General features: G+C 33.8%; 1 protein-coding gene across 3 annotated transcripts in view; it reads right to left on the bottom strand.

Annotated features, from left to right (window-relative positions):
• NLGN1 (neuroligin 1) overlaps positions 1–18597 on the bottom strand; it is a 735835-nt gene that overhangs the window by 185224 nt on the left and 532014 nt on the right. The gene's annotated exons all lie outside the window — the stretch shown is intronic.

Below are 18597 nucleotides of genomic sequence, written 5' to 3'. Positions count from 1 at the left end.
AATTCTTTGCAGATCTAAATCCAAACAATTTTAAAGGCTCCCTTTGGGGCCATGAATATTCCATTTGACAATCTACACTGATCAAATAAATTGAACAGCTGCCAAGTTTTCACTTTGCTGTTTGGTGTGTAGACCGTCCAAAGTTATTCACATTCATTCACTAATTTTTGCCCTGAAGAATAAATATGAATGGTTTCTAAAAGTGATTTGAGTTCTAAGCAGAGCTATACTTGAAACTTTGAATAGTTACAAAAATGAAATGATTAAGCCTTTGAAATTCCTTGCCATGAACGGAAATTTCCCATCTGCTTATTAAGAAAACATTCAGAAAATTGGATAATTATAATCATTTATATGTAGCTAGCATCTTTCTACAGTGGTACTCATAGACCCATTGTCTCATTAACCCTCAAATCATTGCCAGAGTAGAAAAATGGAAGCCCTTTGAATATTCAGTGGTAGAGAAAGCCACAAGTTATTAGTTAAAAAATTACACACACACACAAACACATATGCACATAAACACACACACATTTGTTTGTGTATTTGTTTACTTAATTACTTCATTTACTCCAGGATGTTATTCCCAGAAAGATGTTGTTTTACCTTTTAAGGTCACCTATGAAGGTCTCAAAGAGTTTCTAAATACCACTAACATGGGTTCTACAAAGTCAATCACATTTAAAAAAAATATTAACAAATATTCTTAATTAAGAAGAGCAGTGTTGAGCGTTCCCACTAAAATAACATAATTCAGTAAGTTTTCTCAAAAATTATTACTCCTAACAAAAACCTAAATAATATAAAAGAGACCAATGGTTTTCCATTGTTATAAGTTCTGTTATTCAAAAAAAATCACAAAATATTAGTAGAAATCCCATCTCAGTCAAACATAATAATTTACATATTTTTCGGGGGTTTCCACATTTAAATTTTATCCACTTTCAAACTGAACTCCTCTCTACTTTTGTAATCTAGCAGTAGAGATATAGTCATAACCTCTTGCCATTGTATCCCTAACACTCCAGTTAGGATTATTCACTCTGATTAAGCCTTATAGGTCATTTTAAACGCATGTATTCTCTGCAAGAGTAAAGGAGACCTAGGTATTAAGCTATTCTGTTAATAACACATATTTATTAATCGTAATACCACATACTTATTAATCATAAATTAATTGTGAATTAGTTTACTAGATGAGCTGACTCTCATATGGAAATCCAGATTGTAAAAGAAAAAAATGAATCTGTATAAATGAGTGTGATGGTAGGAGGTATCAGTGATAAGAGAAATGGCTTTCTTATGAGTGGTTCTCAGGGACAGAACTGGGGAGCTGTGTCATGTGTTCTGCTCTCCTATCAGTATTTTAGGGTGTTACCTAATTAAAAACAGAAGCATAAAGAAGTCATGCTATCTCGTTCCAAAAAGAATTTATCTACCTTCTTATTTATCGAGAGTGCTATTTGTTGGCATGATTTGAGTTTATCCATTCATAAAATTAATGTTTCTATATTAATGTAAAATTGAGAGTCTCCAAGGGACTAGGGGCTGTGATAGATACTGTGGCTAGAGTGACAAAATTACATGGTCTCTGTCTTCACAGAATCTGTGGTTCATTTACCACCCACAAAAACACTCACGTACCTCCTGAACAATGTGAAAAGCATTATGATAGAGTCTTAGGGGATAAAGGAATAGAAAAAAGAGGTAGCTGGCCCAGCCTGGGGGATTTAGAGGGTTAAATTCAGTTGAAAAAGGGAGTCAGAGGAAGGGCACCTTGTATTAGTGTGTTCAGATGAGATCTCAATACTTAACTACAATTGCTTTGCCATTTCTCAACAAAGCAGGAGAAAGGATATGAAACCAAGAGTTCCTAAATCTCAGATGGTTCTTTAATGTTCTATGTCAGATGTCCTAATTTTTACTTAAGTCTCATCCACACAGAAAAAGAAAGAAGGTAGCACTGACACTAACTGACTGATGACAAGCTTCTGTGAACAGATTACAAGAAGAATTTCAGTCAACTTAATGAAGCTGCAACCAGCCACTTGCTGGAACCATGCCAGAAAAAGAGATTAATAATATGTCAAGAGAAAAAAGAGCAAATGCTTATCAATTTGAGGAGAGGTTTATTTTCACTTTTAAAAAAAAAAATTACTTCAATTGTGTTTCCCAAAATGAACAGTTTCCACATAATAGAAACTCACAGCAAGTGCTATGAAGCAAAAAGAATCATCAGTGTTCAGCTTCTGAACTCATTCTACGAGGTTAGCATCACCCTGATAACAAAACCAGACAAAGATATCAGACACAAAAAAGGAAATTACAGGCCAATATCACTAATGAACATAGGTGCAAAAATCCTCAACAAAATATTAGCAAACTGAATCCAACAATACATTAAAAGAATCATACACCATGATCAAGTGGGATTTATCCCAGGGATGCAAGGATGGTTTAATATCCAAAAATCAATCAATGTGATACACTACATTAACAAATTGAGGAATAAAAATCATATCATCATCTCAATAAATGAAGGAAAAGCTTTTGACAAAATTCAGCATCCATTTATGTTAAAAACTCTCCACAGAGTGTGTATAGAGGGAACATATCTCAACATAATAAATGCCATATATAATAAGCCCATAGCTAACATCATACTCAACAGTGAAAACCTAAAAACATTTCCTCTAAGATCATGAACAAGAGAAATTAAGGAAACAATCCCATCAAAAACAATAAAATACCTAGGAATAAATCTCATAAAGGAGGTAAAAGCTCTGTACTCGGAAAACTATAAGGCACTGATGAAAGAAATTGAAGATAACACAAACAGATGGAAAGGTATACTGTGTTTGTAGATTGGAAGAATTAATTTAAAATGACCATACTACACAAGGCAGTCTAGAGATTCAATACAATCCCTATCAAAATACCCATGACATTTTTCACAGAACTAGAACAAATAATCCTAAAATTTATATAGAACCACAAAGATCCCTGAATTTTCAAAGCAATCTTGAGAAAAAAGAACAAAGCTGAAGGTATCACTCTCCTTGACTTCAGGCTATACTACAAAGCTATAGTAACCAAAAGAGCATGGTACTGGCACACACACACACACACACACACACAAAACAGACACATAGATCAGTGAAACAGAATAGAGATCCCAGAAATAAATCTACATATCTGTAGTCAATTATTCTATGATAAAGGAGACAAGAATATACAATGGACAAAAGACAGTCTCTTCAATAAGTGGTGCTGGGAGCACTGGACAACTAACTACATGTAAAAGAATGAGATTAGAAAATTTCCTTGCACCGTATACAAAAATAAACTCAAAATGGATTAAAGAACTAAATGTAAAACGTGAAACCATACAATTCCTAGAAAAGAACAACAGGCAGAACACAGGCAGAACATTTATATGACATAGATCATAGCAATATATTTTTTGGATCTGCTGCCTAACACAAAGGAAACAAAAGCAAAAGTAAACAAAAGGGACCTCATTAAACTTAAAAACTTTTGCACAACAAAGAGAACTATTCACAAAACAAAAATACAACCTACTGAATGGGAAAAAATATTTACAAATGATATGACCAATAAGGGGTTAATATCCAAAATATATAAACAACTCATACAACTCAATATCAGAGAAACAAACAACCCACTTAAAAAATGGGCAGAAGAACTAAATAGAAATTTTTCCAAAGAAGACATACAGATGGCTAACAGGTACATGGAAAGATGCTCAGCATCATTAATCATCAGAGAAATGCAAAAGAAAATCACAATGAGATATCACCTCACACCTATGAAAATGGCTGTCATCAAAAAGAGCACAAGCAACAAGTGTTGGTGAGAATGTAGAGAAAACAGAACCCTCATAAACTGTTGGTGGGAATGTAAATTGGTGCAGTCACTGTGGAAAACAGTATGGAGGTTCCTCAAAAAATCAAAACTAGAGCTACCATATGATCCAGTAATTCCACTCCTGGGTATAAATCTGAAGGAAAAAAACCCCACTAATTTGAAAAGATACAGGCACCTCAATGTTCGTAGAAGCATTATTTACAATAGCCAAGATAGGGAAGCAATCTAAGTGCCTACAGTAGAATATTATCCAAGTGCTACAGTAGAATATTATTCAGGCTTAAAAAAGAATGAAATTTTGCCATTTGCAGAAACATGGATGGACCTAGAGAGTTTTACGCTTAGTGAAATAAATCAGACAGAGAAAGACGATTACTTTATGTGATCACTTATACGTGGAATCTAAAATATAAAACAAACTAATGTATATAACAAAACAGAAACAGACTCACAGATATAGAGAACAAACTAGTGGTTACCAGTGAAGAAAGGAAAGGGGAAGGGGTGAGATAGGGGTATGGGTTTAAGAAACACAAACTATTATGTATAAAATAAATAAGTAACAGGGATATATAGTACAGCACAGGGAAATATAGCCATTATTTTGTAATAACTTTCAATGGAGTACAATCTATAAAAATATTGCATCACTGTGTTGTACACCTGAAACTAATATAATAGTGTAAATCAACTCTACCTCAACAAAAAATGATCATCGATGTTCATGTCCTTTTCAATACTGATTTTGAAAACTCACATTTGTAATCTTTATTAAGGATTATGATGATAATAATAATAATTACTCTGGCACATTCTTATTTTTGGATTTACTTCTTATTTTCATGATGTCTACAAAAACGTTCATGGATTTCATACAGCAGTTGTCATTATTGGGAACCTGAAAGAGCATACTGATAGTAGTGATTGAGAAAAGAAATGAGGAGCAAACCTTAAACAAATCACTCACTTCTCCCAGGTTTCTGGGGCCATACGCTAGTCCACTTACACCCAGCATGCATCTCCCATAGATTAGCAATGAATCTACACTTGGAAATCTCTACCTATTGCCTACTTCATTTCTAAATATGAATATAATCTTCTATCATGACCTTGTGCCAAAACAAAGTAAGTGTGATCCTGGGAATCTTTAAGCAGAAAGCTAGTCTGGACTGGAGATCGACTTGATCAGTCCACCTCGTGACTCCTCTCCCCTAGTACCACATTGATTTCTGAGGCCACGAATCCTTCTATGTTGGGGGCATGATGAATAGAAGGAATCCATTTCACTCTTTCTCTTTGGGAGTGGAGGTGATGAGAATGATTTCTGACCTCCCTCTAGAGTCCAAAGTATATGACCAGCTTTGCCATTCAGACATTTGAATATTAATAGAAGTCTACTTTGTTAAAATTTTCAAAGAACTGTATACTTGGATATTTGCAAATTGCTTTAACACAGTTAAATATATTGAGCAGCTTGAGAAAAAGAGCATTGTCTTATTGTATGATCTGGTCTTCTTTGATCTTCTAATTTCAGACTACTCTCGTCTGAGGTCGTTGTGAATGTACTGATCTCTGTCATTACATCTGATATTCTTCATGACCCTTATGATGACTAACACATGGATGAATATGTTTGCTATGCAAGTTCCAGGAAATGGAATTCTAATGCCAAATGCAGAGAAATCATTTGCTCTTTACTGCCCATGCCCTCCTAGAAGAAGTTATGAGAATAAAACCACTATGAGCCTCATTTTCTTCAAAATCATTTGCCAAATTTCCCTCAAAGCCTTTCTGAATTCAGTAACATTTGTGAAATATTTATTTACTTTCTGACTTGTTGCTACAAAAATAAGGTAAGACATATAACTTACACAGATAACTAATGCTCTATGAAAAAAGGTTTCCATGATTATATTAAGTGCATTTTAGAAAGTTTTACACTATTAAAGTATACAGATTGTACTGGTACCTGGTTAAATCAGCCCAAGTTTTGTAGAAGATCTTTAGGGGTCACCATGGGAGACAGGTGGGAAGGCCAAGTGTGTGGGGTTTCCGATTCTTCCCCATAATTGTTTTAACCACAGTAGTTCCATTTTAATCTATTTTATACACTCAGTGTCCATTAAAAATGTCATATGAAAAACTATTCTACTGCTTAACATGTTTGAAAATTCACTCCTTGAATGTGATATTTATAGTAGTGTCTGTAAAATGTTACACATATAATATGTATGTATATATGGGCTCTTACACAACACAGTGACTCCTCTATCATGATTTTTTGCAATCTAATTTAGCACACATCATTGCTATTGCTAGTGACTTTCCAGGTAACCTGCAAGATGTGTGACAACTGCCCTTAATTTAATTTTCATTAAATTAATTTCATTAATTTTCAGGCTACCTGTTTGTTACTAAAATTAGATTTTTCTTCTTGAACTAAATCCAGCTCCATACCTGTGTTACATTTTTTTTTTCATAAAGCACCTTTATAACTTTAACTTTTGAAACTTCTTCAGCAGGTTCAAGGTCCGTTTATCTATTTTCCAGACCCTGTCAAGTTACCCTCGTACATTTAACTCAGTCATGTTGACCATGAAGAAACAACATGACAAGGGTGCTGAGGCAGAAAAAGGCTTGTCCAGTCATAAATCCACAAATGCCCCCAAGAAGGTGTCCACAACATTTGATATGAGGGCTGCATGCCTGATAAACTCTCATTGCCCCTTGCTGGGGCAGAGAGAAATGGTTAGATGCTACAGACAAGCCTCCTCTGATCAACCTGATCCCTTTGCCTCTTTCCACTCTGATTAGGCTATTACTTTTCAAAAGGTGGGACCGCTGCTGGCCAAGTCCCACAGCTGCTGAGATGAAAAAAGTTAGTCTTTGTGACTGGCTCACCAGGTTTCCCTTTTCTACCTGAAAATACATGCTTAACTCTTTTTTGTGTGTAGGGCCAAGGAATGCTGAGCAGAAAAGCAATTAATCTTCCCTAGAAACACACAGGGAGAATATTTATCAAGGTTTAATAGGGTATAACATGGAAATCCTAAAAAGTAAATAATAGATAATATTATTTACACCCTCAGGGCAGACTGCCTGAAAGAGACAGAAGAATCAGCAATGTAGGTTTTAAATGATGTTGAATGATTACCAAATTAAAGCTAAATTATGAGACAAAGGATTTGAAGAAGTGTTGTAAACAACTTTACAAATATAACTCATCATTATTACATATTACAGCTTGGCTCTACAAAGACTTATAGAAACTGCTGAACCTTAGGGTAAGTAAATAAGCACTAAGCAGGAACTGACCATGTGTATGTCACTATGTTATGAACTGTGATAACTAAGAGAATCCCTGCCCTTAAGATTTTTATAATTTAATAGGAGATATCAGCATATAAATAAGGATGGAGGAACTGGAGACATGGACTAGTCAGGAGTTAATGCAGATTTTCAGATAAGAGACACATGAATGTAAGATAAGAATGAAGAAGAAACTTTCAGAGAAGGAAATCTATTTGGATGTATAGAGTGAAGAAGATGAAGGACCTAAGTATGATCCCCAAGTTTACTTTTAGACTAGGAGGTGGATGGAGCCATTTTAAGAGCTGGGCAGTGCATAAGGACAGCAGGCAAGTACAGGGAGTAGAGAAATAATAATGAATTAAGCTTAAGGCATACAAAGCTAAAATGTTGGCAAAAGATGCACAAGGAGATGTTCGCCCAACAATTACAATGACCTAATCCAGCCTTCTGAGATGGTGCCTCTGGACAAATTCTAATTTCACAAGACACTAAAAATTATATTTTCTCTGTTCCTGTTATTAATTTATTCATTTAGTCAATAAGTATTTATTGAATGCCTTCTATGTATCAGGTACTTTGTTAGATACATGGAGAGGAACAAAACAGACATGGTAACCCTCTCATATGGAGTTCACAGTAAACTGGAGGAGGCAGACAACAAGTAGATAAACAGATACATAATTACACAGTGAGATCAATGCTATGAAGGAAAAGGAGAGGGTAGTATAGGTGGAATGTGCTGTGGATTTGGTAGTCAGAGACATCCTCTCAGATGAGGTGACATCTAACCTGAGACTCAAAAGATGAGATTATTTTAGACAAAAAGAACAACGTGTATACAGATCCTGAGGCCCATAAGATCATGTCAATTTTAGGAATCCAAGAACATTGTGCTGTACAATGAAATGGGTGGGCAAGTTAAGTTTGTAATGATGGAGACCTCTAAATGGAGATGTAAAGTATGCGTCAGATAAGAAGCCAGTTTTGCCAGCGACCAGAAAGAGGAAGGATGTTTACTAAGAACAAAGGACTCCTTTGAAAAGATAAACATTTTTCTGATTTCCATTTAATTGACATCACTCCTTCCCCCATTTTGAAGCATCTCATTGAAATGAAGCAGAGCAGGAATTCAATGAAGAAAATGCAGGAGTGATCTTTCATCATTGTGGGTCTGTGCTATGAGGCAGGGAAGGTGAAGTCCATGTGAACTTTTGTTATGGTTGAGAAGAGGAAAGCCATGTGTTTATAAATACCATCTAACATGGAATGCACATTTTAAAAACCTGTTATTTCAAATGTGAATGCAAAATTTTGTTTGCTTTTCAAAACACAAAAAAACCTGGCAATGGCAATTTTGAGAGTGATATTACTGATTGATATCAATATATATGTAGTCCAACTTCACAATATATAAAAATATTTTTACACATCCATTTATCGAATATTTCTTACAATAATCTAGTGAGACAGATGTTGTTATTATTATTATATTATTAAGGAAGAAACTGAAGCTCAGAGAGAAGAAAATTGCCTAGGGCATTATACTTGCAGATAGTTAAAGCCCAGACATTCCTAAAATCCCACGTTTATTCCATGAGATAATTATGCTTCACAATGAAAGTTTCAAGTAGAATTTTTCACAGAGATTTCGCATAGATTAATAGAAATGGTAACCTTCAAATATGAGTTCAACCAAAATGAAACTCATAGGATACCTATTAAATCTTAATAGCATGTGGTGTGATAATAAGCCCCATTTCACATATGGGGACATTGAGGCAAAGTGACATGAAAGGACTTGAGCTTCAAGCCATACAAACTTCAATCAAGCTGCAAGATGGTGACTTCACCTTGTAGCTACCAGTTCCTGTAAGAGATATTTAGTCCTTAAAATACAAATGTTTAAACATATTAGATGTAAAACAAAAGGTAGAAACCATCTTTTTCATTTTTGTTTCTACACTATGCTATTTTGAGGATATAAAATCCATAAATTGCTTTTTAGACTATCAGTAAAAGATAAAGTTATTTAAAAATTTAAGAAAATATGTAAATATTCCATAATAACCTATATGGTATGAGAATCTGAAAAAGAATAGATATATGCATATGCATAACTGAATCACTTTGCTGTACACCTGAAACTAACACAACATTGTAAATCAACTATACTCCAATATAAAATAAACATTAAAAAATAAAGTAAAACAAAAAAGAAAATATGTAAAATCGCCTTGCTACCCTAGACTTGGATTAGGGTCACTGTACTACAATTGTATAGTCTATACTATATAGAACACTAGGACATAGATTTTTACTTTCTTGGATAATGTTCAGATTTGCACATCCATGTAATAAAGACAAATTTCCTCAACTTAATTTCCATGGAAAATAGAATTTCCTTATATAATTTCCTTTCCTTAAATTCCAAAACCATAATATTAAATTTTATTATATTTTCCCCTTTAGATATATAAGAATACAGAGAAGACCATTAGAGAGAGAGAAAAAAAAAGGAGATTTATGAAACACTTTAGAATGAATATGTGTTGGGATGCGAAGAAGCAGGAAAGAGGCTCAATCTTTGTATTGTAATAAATATTATGGTAATAAATAGATATTAACTAAATTATTGTGACATTGGCTAAAAGGATTGTCTAAATATTAAAGGTATACCAGCTAGCAGAAAAAATTATATTCAAGGTTTGAACAATTTATTTATAAGGTCAAACTTGGGAAAGAGGCAATCACAATCAAATTCACACCTTTATTAAATGTTTTCCAGGGTTTCATTTGTATCAAGTAGGCTAAAGTGCTGCATTAATGTATTGCTAGGTATTAGCATTATTGATGAGTTTGTGTGTAACTATTAATCAGTTCGCTTCAGAGAGACAAGCTACTGTTTTAATTTGTTTTCTTAACTACGCTGTGATCTGCCTTTCTTTCCTTCCTCTAACCAATATCTCACAGACAGCGGGGGTATGTATTACAGTGGCTTAGCTGGAAGCTGTGCCTCTAAAATGCCCTCATCTTCTAACAGGCTATGTGGGATCTTATTAAAGAACGCACTATTCTGAAAACATGTATCTTTATTGCTTGCACTTATTTAGCCATAACTGGATCCTTGTATCTGGTTAAATTTACTTCACATAGGTATCTCAATTCTTCCTTTTCCTTCTCTCCTGCAAAATTGTGTTTGCAGAAAATAAGGTTCCGTATTGGCACAATGCCTTCTGGTTAATGCAAATAAATGGAAGATTGTATTCCTTTAGATCCTGATGTGCTGGGCAAGGTTAAAGCTTCATTCTTATAAGAAAACTAAGCTTTTTAAAGCCGTCCCACATGTGGACACAGAGGGGGAAGCGGAGGGTGGGATGAATTGGGAGATTAGGTTTGACATAAATACGCTACCATGTGTAAAACAGATAGCTAGTGGGAACCTGCTGTACAGCATAGGGAGCTCAGCTCGGTGCTCTGTGACCACCTAGATGGTTGGAATGGGGAGAGGTGGGAGGGAGGTCCAAGAGGGAGGGGATATAGGTATACATATAGCTGATTCACTTCATTGTACAGCAGAAACTAACACAACATTGTAAAGCAATTTTACTCCAATAAAAAAAAATAATAAAGCCATCCCAGAGTTTGATTTATTTTTTTGTATTCACTGTTTTAGGTATGGCCCTTGGAACTGACTAGCTCAGGGGAATAACAGTGAGCTACGGGGCTGCTCCCTTCCAGAATCCTGGTACACATCCAGTTCATCTTGATAATGGCCTAGAAAATGTAAAGACTCGATGGATTAAAGATAGGGGGAAGGGAGATAGAGGACCGATTTGAAGTTAGAATCCATGGGCCACATGTGAAATGGCAATTGTCCATTAACTTTTGAATAACCATAAAGCTGAATGTTCATGTTTTCTTTAGGAATATTATGATTGGACTAACTATATCTTCATGAGATGACCAGAACTGTCATGTACCAACATGTACCAAAGTGCTCCAGAGACCCACTTTCCCCTCTGAAGTGAAAGAGAGAGAGAGAGAGAGAGAGAGAGAGAGAGAGAGAGAGAGAAATGTTATGAATAATATCACTTTTTGGTTTGTCTCAAAAATGTGAAACGCAGGATCCTGTCATTGGTATCACTTTCATTTCTTTTTCCTAAATTACCAAATGGCAACTTATTTTGATAACAGTTTTTAATAAGACATAAACACAGCTCAATGTACCTATGGATAAATGAAACCTTCTGATATACCAAAATTCTCATGTTACCTTCCACAAAATTTTCTCTTATAATTGTTTAAAAAACAACAAATCTTATCTGTCATACCAATGGTAACTGCTGTCCATTTTTTAAAATGAGATTATTCTCTCTCTTTTTTCTATTATACTTGTATATTATCCTCTGCATACCCTCTTTCCTCTGGTTTTTCTTACGTGTCTTTCCCAGCTCATAGTTGCCTCCTTGCATTTGCCGGTCCACTACTGTCTTAAAAGTTCTAAAGAGTCACCTGTTTTTGGTACCTTCTCAGAATAACTCCTTCACTTTATAGCCATAGTCATGTGGCTATGAGGTACTTGAGGGATGCTTTTCACAAAACATATTTTTTCTCTTTCTTCATACTTTTTAAAATTCAATGTATTTTTATTTGTAATTATAATTTAGATACATTTGTTTATTCTTTCATATATAGAGGAGACCCAAAAGCTCAGAGGTAGTCAGAGATTTATTTTTCAAGTCATTTATTCTAAGATTTCTTTAGCACAGTATTTGTAGAGTAGATTCAACTACTTCATTTGCTCTTCACTTTGGGACTTGGCCATATTTGAGGAGACATAATAGTAGTGATAAATCAAAGTTTAGATGACAGAAGGATGCAGGGGAACCATTGGTTAGTAATTAATGAATTATAAATTGCCTTTTAAACATATTTATAAATTTAACTGGAATTAGGTAGACTTTATAAGGTTTTATAATATACCTTAAATGCAAAAGAAAATCCCCCAAAACAAATGTTATTACTTTTAGAAAACCAAAGTTTAACACTTGGTTTTACAAATATGTTTTCCAGTATCTAAAGAAAGGAGAAATAAATAATTTATCAAACTATCTTAAAGAATGATATTTCTGGATTAAAAATGATAGTAAACACAGCATGATCTCTTTGTTAGTTTTAAAGAAGAAAACACTGTGAAAGATCAAACAATAGTTTTGGATCTAGTATGGCCCCTGGCTAGATACTATACTATACTAGCTAAAGAAAATATTTCTGCAACAGGCAAAGGTTAAAGGCAAGCTTATTATTAATTTGGATTTTCCTTGTAACTAATTGGAAAATAGTTCCTATCATTAAGTCTCATTCATAAATCACCTTAAGAAATTAAAAAAAAAATTCCCAGAATGGAAATACATTCTATACTTGTTGAATAAATAGAGAAACCACATGAAGCACTGGCAATTAAAATAGAAACTTATGAAAACAAATAGCTGTTCTAAAAAGTTTAACTAGAGATGACCAGCGTTGAAGCCCTCAAATAATCCATTTGCCAGATTGATTCGAGATAACTACAATTTTCATCTTGGTTTCACAATGCCAGGTTAATTTCCTTCAGGCACCAGGTCATCTAAGATCAATCATTGCTCTGGGTAGGTCAGAACTGTCTGGAAAAGAGAAATTCTGCCTCATAGCTTCAGCACTATGTTTCCTCAGGCTACACAGATTATGGTCTAGCAATGCATCAAGGTTGCAATGTGATTTACAATTGTGAAAATCTGGAGGAGGCAGCAAATATCTTTGAAAGTGAGACATTACTACTCTAAAGTGAGTAAAAATCACCTAGGTGGGTCAGACTAGGGCCAGAGATCAACATTTCTAACCAGCTCCCCGATGATGTCTATGCTGCTGGTCTGAGGACCACACTTTAAACAGAAAGCGACTAGAAATCCCTGGGTTTTCTGGAAAATTGTTATGGTTTCCTGAAAAAAAATTTTGTTTTCTTAAATTTCAGTATGGATCATGTACAAATATTGCCAATCCTCGGGTTTTTGATCCTTATGTGCCTTTGTATTCAACCTGAGTTCTACTGGTTTGGTTACAGAGAGTTCCTTTTAGGTTGGTTCTCAAATAGCCAACTCACCCTGTATGAATTGATCCAAGTGTTCTTTCCCTTTGAAATATCTTTGTGAAGCTTTCTAGAGCAATAAACCATTCCTTCTTAAGGCACTCTCTATTTTGTTTCTTTTTTCTATTTAAAATTCTAATGCGAAGTAATTTGCATTATATATAGAACATTTTGTTGATTCTTACACAGAAACCAAATGATTACACATAGGGATGCATGTTCTTCTTTACAACATGCAGGTTGATTTCTCTCTACTTGTACAGCTCTGGTCTGTCTTATACTCATGGAAGGTTTTTTCTTTATTCCTCAATTTAGAAATTAATGCATTGAGTGGATGCCTACGTTATGAGACAAATGGTGGCAGATCCTTAATGAAAAGCAAATCTCTATTGAACTGCTTTTTGGCTGAAAAAGAGTTAATGGGTTAAAGAAAAATGATAAATCTAGATACAGTAAACATACCACCACAAAAACCTGGGTCTACCACATGTTACCCTGAAAGAAAAAATGGTCTGTTTATACAGTCTCTAAGGCAAATATTGTGTAGTATATTTTGCTTTCTGGATACATTTGTGAATTGGCCATAGAAATTTTGGATGCCTATCAGTGAAGGAATTACTTCTTGAACATAATTGGATGAAATGGATCTGTTGCACACTCTGCATGAATATTGCAGAGCTCTCCTGGATGATTTATTGGTAGCCTAACCCTTCACAGTAAGAATAAAAGTGCTGCAGAAAGATGTTTTAGATTAGTATTTATTAATTACTTTTTAATTTTTTAAGTAGAGGTCCCTTTTACCCCAAGGACTTATAAACACAAAGGGTAAGAAATACTTCCAGGTCCTTGGGAAAAACTATGTGCTTGCAAATTGTGCATTTCTTTAAGCTTGCGAAACTCTGAATGCAAATATTTTAATATCTTCTCTTCTTTTTGAACAAGGCTTCTGTTTTTGTGGACTCTGGACTACATGTCCACAAGCCTGAGGCAAAAGCCACAATTTCATAATATTCTGCTCAAGTTCTAGTTGAAAGAAGGAAAGCAGTAAAAAAGAGCAGGTTAGAGGAAGAACCACATACTGAGAATGGCTAGATAAGTTTCTAGGGAAAATATTTTAAGCAAAATGGTACCCAAGGCAGGTTATATGTTTATTTATGGGACAAACTTCCCATCTTCTATTATGCTCTGCAGTGAAAGAATGCTGATCATTCTTCAGTCCCTGGAACTATATGCATTTAAATTAAAAATATAGAAAGTACAGTATACACTGTGGTGGGATCTATTGACTGTGTCAGTAACAGCAGCGTTTTCATTTTTTCTTTTGTATTAGAAGTCATCATGTGTGTTCAGGACGGATTCTTGGTCTTTATTAATCTCAGCCGTGAAAGCGTTTGGGATTTTAAAAGCTAATGACTTTTTAAAAAGAGACCGTAGTTCTATTCTCTGGTATCCTCAACTTCTATTTCAAATCTGTCATACAATGGGTCCTTACTGCAGATGGTCCAGCACTTGGTAATGCATTTTAGGCACCTTCTTTACTCTGTCTTGAAAAATTCGGATACTTGTTTAATTTTAAAGAATAAAAAATCATTTTCTTTTGGTTGATGATTTTTCTTTTCTCCCCTCTTTCTTTTGACAATTTGATAAACAAGGCCTCAACTGTGACAATAGAGGTTGCAAAATGGGCACTTTTCATTTGGTTTTTATTTTTATGTTCTCTCAAGGCTCCTAAGTAATCTATTTTCCTTTCTGGTCACTTTTGAAATTTTCACTTGCCTCTGAATCTTACTTCCTTCTCTCCTGAAGGAAGGTATCTGAACTTTGTTGGCCCCTAGAATGAATTGCTTACACTTCTACAAATTAACCTTTAACTTAGGCTATTAAAGTCAATGCAAAGTAAATCTTGAAGCAAAATGGATTTTTCCCCATCACTCTATGATATTACTTTATTTTACATCATGACATCGTAGGGAAAAACACAAAATGTAATGAATGCTAAATATGTATCATGTAATAAAACCTATTAAAATTTTGTTTGCATTCATAATGATTTAAAAGTCTCTGCCTTGAGCAGCAAATGATGCCACACTGCAGGAATACAAAGCAAAAGATGACAACAAAAAATCCTTCCTGAGATTGAGAACTCATTTGCTTTCTTTCTCTGTTATGTAGCTTGGGATTAAGAGAATTCCATACATCACCACAGTTCTCACTCATAACTATCCAAATGAGAAAAGCATGGGGCAATGGATCCTTACAGTCAATTATGAAGAGTATCATAAGAACATGGGCAAACATAAACATTTTAAAAGTAATTTTGTAGTGTCCACAGGTATAGCTGTGTCATACAACTTTACACCACGTTTAAAGGCCAGGATATAGAGTCATGAAAAATCCCAGAGAATGAGTCTATGCAAAGATCTAAACCTCATATTTGGATCTAGATTTGAGAGTGAGAGAGTAGGGCATACTTGTTAGTTAAATCACTTAAAACTTGGCAACAGTATACATTTATTTTTCTTTCACACTATCTTTGTGGCTCAAGATAATAAAGGCATTTTATACCTTTAGCAATTTATGTATGCATTGGTAAGCTTTGTAATTTTACACTTAACTATTATAGAAAGGTTGATCATCTTCTTCTTACTGTGACAAATATAAAACAAAATGGCTCTAAGGAGATGAGTGCTTGAAACAAACTCCTACCTGCTTGTTTAAAAAAAAAAAGTAATGGCTTGTCTATGAAAAAATGATAGTATCCTTCAGAAAAGATTTTACATTATGTCCCCAGATTAATTGCATTTTGGATGCTAAAAAAGATTCTGAATTTGTCTTTGGAGATGTACAACTAGAAAAAATTAAAATCAACAATACAAAATACAAACTTAACTTTATAGAGAGCCTGCTATAATCTTTTGATTTATAATAAGAAAAAATAGATTCCTGTATTACATACTATCTAAGATTGCATTTTTCAAATATTTATTTCAAATAAAGTAATACTTTGAATATTTTGAAAGTTTTGAGATTGTTTTAGGAAATAGGAGGAAAAACTTTCATGGATTTTACCACAAAGACACAAAGGCTATTAAAATTTTTGAGTTTTCCCTCCCAATCATTTTAAGCAAGTATATGATTTATATAGTTGCTTACATCAAGTTATAAAATTTGTACTGTTTTCTGAACTTAACATTATGCTGTATTCACTTCACTATATTTCTTTTTTTTTAATATATTTATTTATTTATTTAGGCCGCGCTGGGTCTTAGTTGCGGTATGCGAACTCTTAGTTGTGGCATGCATGTGGGATCTTGTTCCCTGACCAGAGATCCAACCCAGACCTCCTGCATTGGGAGCACGGAGTCTTACCCCCTGGACCACCAGGGAAGTCCTACTTCTCTGCATTTCTACCGAAGCTTTTTATCCTATCGTTTCAAATGCTGTAATGACCATTTTTACATATATGACTTTTTTCCTCTAAGAGTACATATTAAAGTTATTAATAATTGAATTAATGTCTCAAAATCAGGAAAAAAGGTTAAAAATGACTTGTTTAACAGCCACATTAAATCCAAAATTGTATATATACACATAAAAATATATATACATATATATACATGCTTCATCAAATATTTATGAAAGGACAAAGTGATTGTGGTTGACATAAGAAGTTGGTGAGATACGTGGTACATTCGGTCAGAGAAGAATAACTTTACACTATATATTTTTTTGTACTATTTGACTTTTTAAAAATCACGATGAATATTAACGATTTGATCCAAAAATGAATTCATTTACTTGAAAATCAATTGACAATCTTTTTTGCAATGGAAATTAGAAGACTTTTATTCAAAGACTTTTCTTGACCATGGTAAGAGCTCAAATACTATTTGTTAAAAACTATAGAATAAATAAATTCATTTAAAAAATTTGAACTTAGATTCCAATATTTTTAAAAATCTGTTTGCTGACAATAAACTGGGTATACTAGCTATTTCACTTTCAATAAGCTATTTAACAATAGACAAAAATTAGAATTTTACCAATTAGATTTTTAATTTGAAGAATTAAAAAATGTCTTCTTTCCTCTCTTCCTCAGGGTCTCCTTTCCCACTCTGTATTCCTCTGCTGTGAAGGGCAAAATACAAAGGATCTTCCCTCAAAATGTTAAGAATCAGACACAGTGACTACAATACAATTAGAAGGTGGGAGGTAGCTTAAGAGGAAGAGCTATGTGTTATGAAAATTCTTCAGCGTGAAGTTTTGAGTAACGGAAGAAGGAAATTTGAACAAGACCCACTGGATAAGAGTGAAACCACTTACAGGAACTATATTGCCAAGGAAATGACTTGATTCACACTTGATTTATGAGAATACAACTTCATGAAAGCATATTCGTAAGTGAGTGATAATAGAAACATACTTCAGTGAAGCAACTGAAGGCCTAAAAAATGCTATTTTCTTAATTTCAATCAGGAGGTTTTAATTGTCCCATTCTAAAAGCATATTTTCCCAAACATTTTATTTGGCAAAATGTCAAATATACAGCAAAGTCAAAAGAATACAGTAAGCATTCATATAACAACTATACCTAACATTTTATCACATTTGCTTTATCACATATGTACCACCTATCCATTCCTAAGGTGCAAATTTTAAGAAATCATTTGTATATTTTTATAATTGTAGCTTTTATGAAATTGGATTGCATTTCACAACCAACTATCAACACATGTTTTAAATATGATAGCGCTGCTTTTCTTTCAAAGATTGTTTCCAACTTGGTGATAATTCTTACAATCAAAGATATTTTATAATTTAGGAAATATAGTCTTAGTTTTGATAAAAAAAAGATGAATTACAATTGTCTTCCTATTAGGTTTTTTAAAAAGAGATAGTTCGCACAGTTTAAATATTTGAAGTCAACTTTAGTAAGCTATCAAGACTGAAGCTCATCATTCAAGTGTAAAAACATGAATCATGATTGAATTACAGAAGAATCGGCTTTGTGGCTTATAAGAGTGAAACAAAGATTATAGGAAGAATTTGGAGCATTAAATGTCAGGAACAGTATTTTCTCAGAGAAGTTATTAACAGGTTGACATCACTCTCTATTTAGACCAGATAATCCTTTCTAATCACTCTTTACTTTTGAATGTTGATAAACCCAACCATAATCTCGCCCTTATTTCAGTTATCTGGGTTCTCCTGAACAAAGAATATAAGAATATAATTTACATGTTCTTCAAGAACAAAGAATATAAGAATATGAT

Source organism: Balaenoptera acutorostrata, chromosome 4, assembly GCF_949987535.1.
Source record: "Balaenoptera acutorostrata chromosome 4, mBalAcu1.1, whole genome shotgun sequence".
In the NCBI taxonomy this organism is placed as follows: Eukaryota; Metazoa; Chordata; class Mammalia; order Artiodactyla; family Balaenopteridae; genus Balaenoptera; species Balaenoptera acutorostrata.
This window is presented reverse-complemented; position numbering and strand designations above follow the sequence as displayed.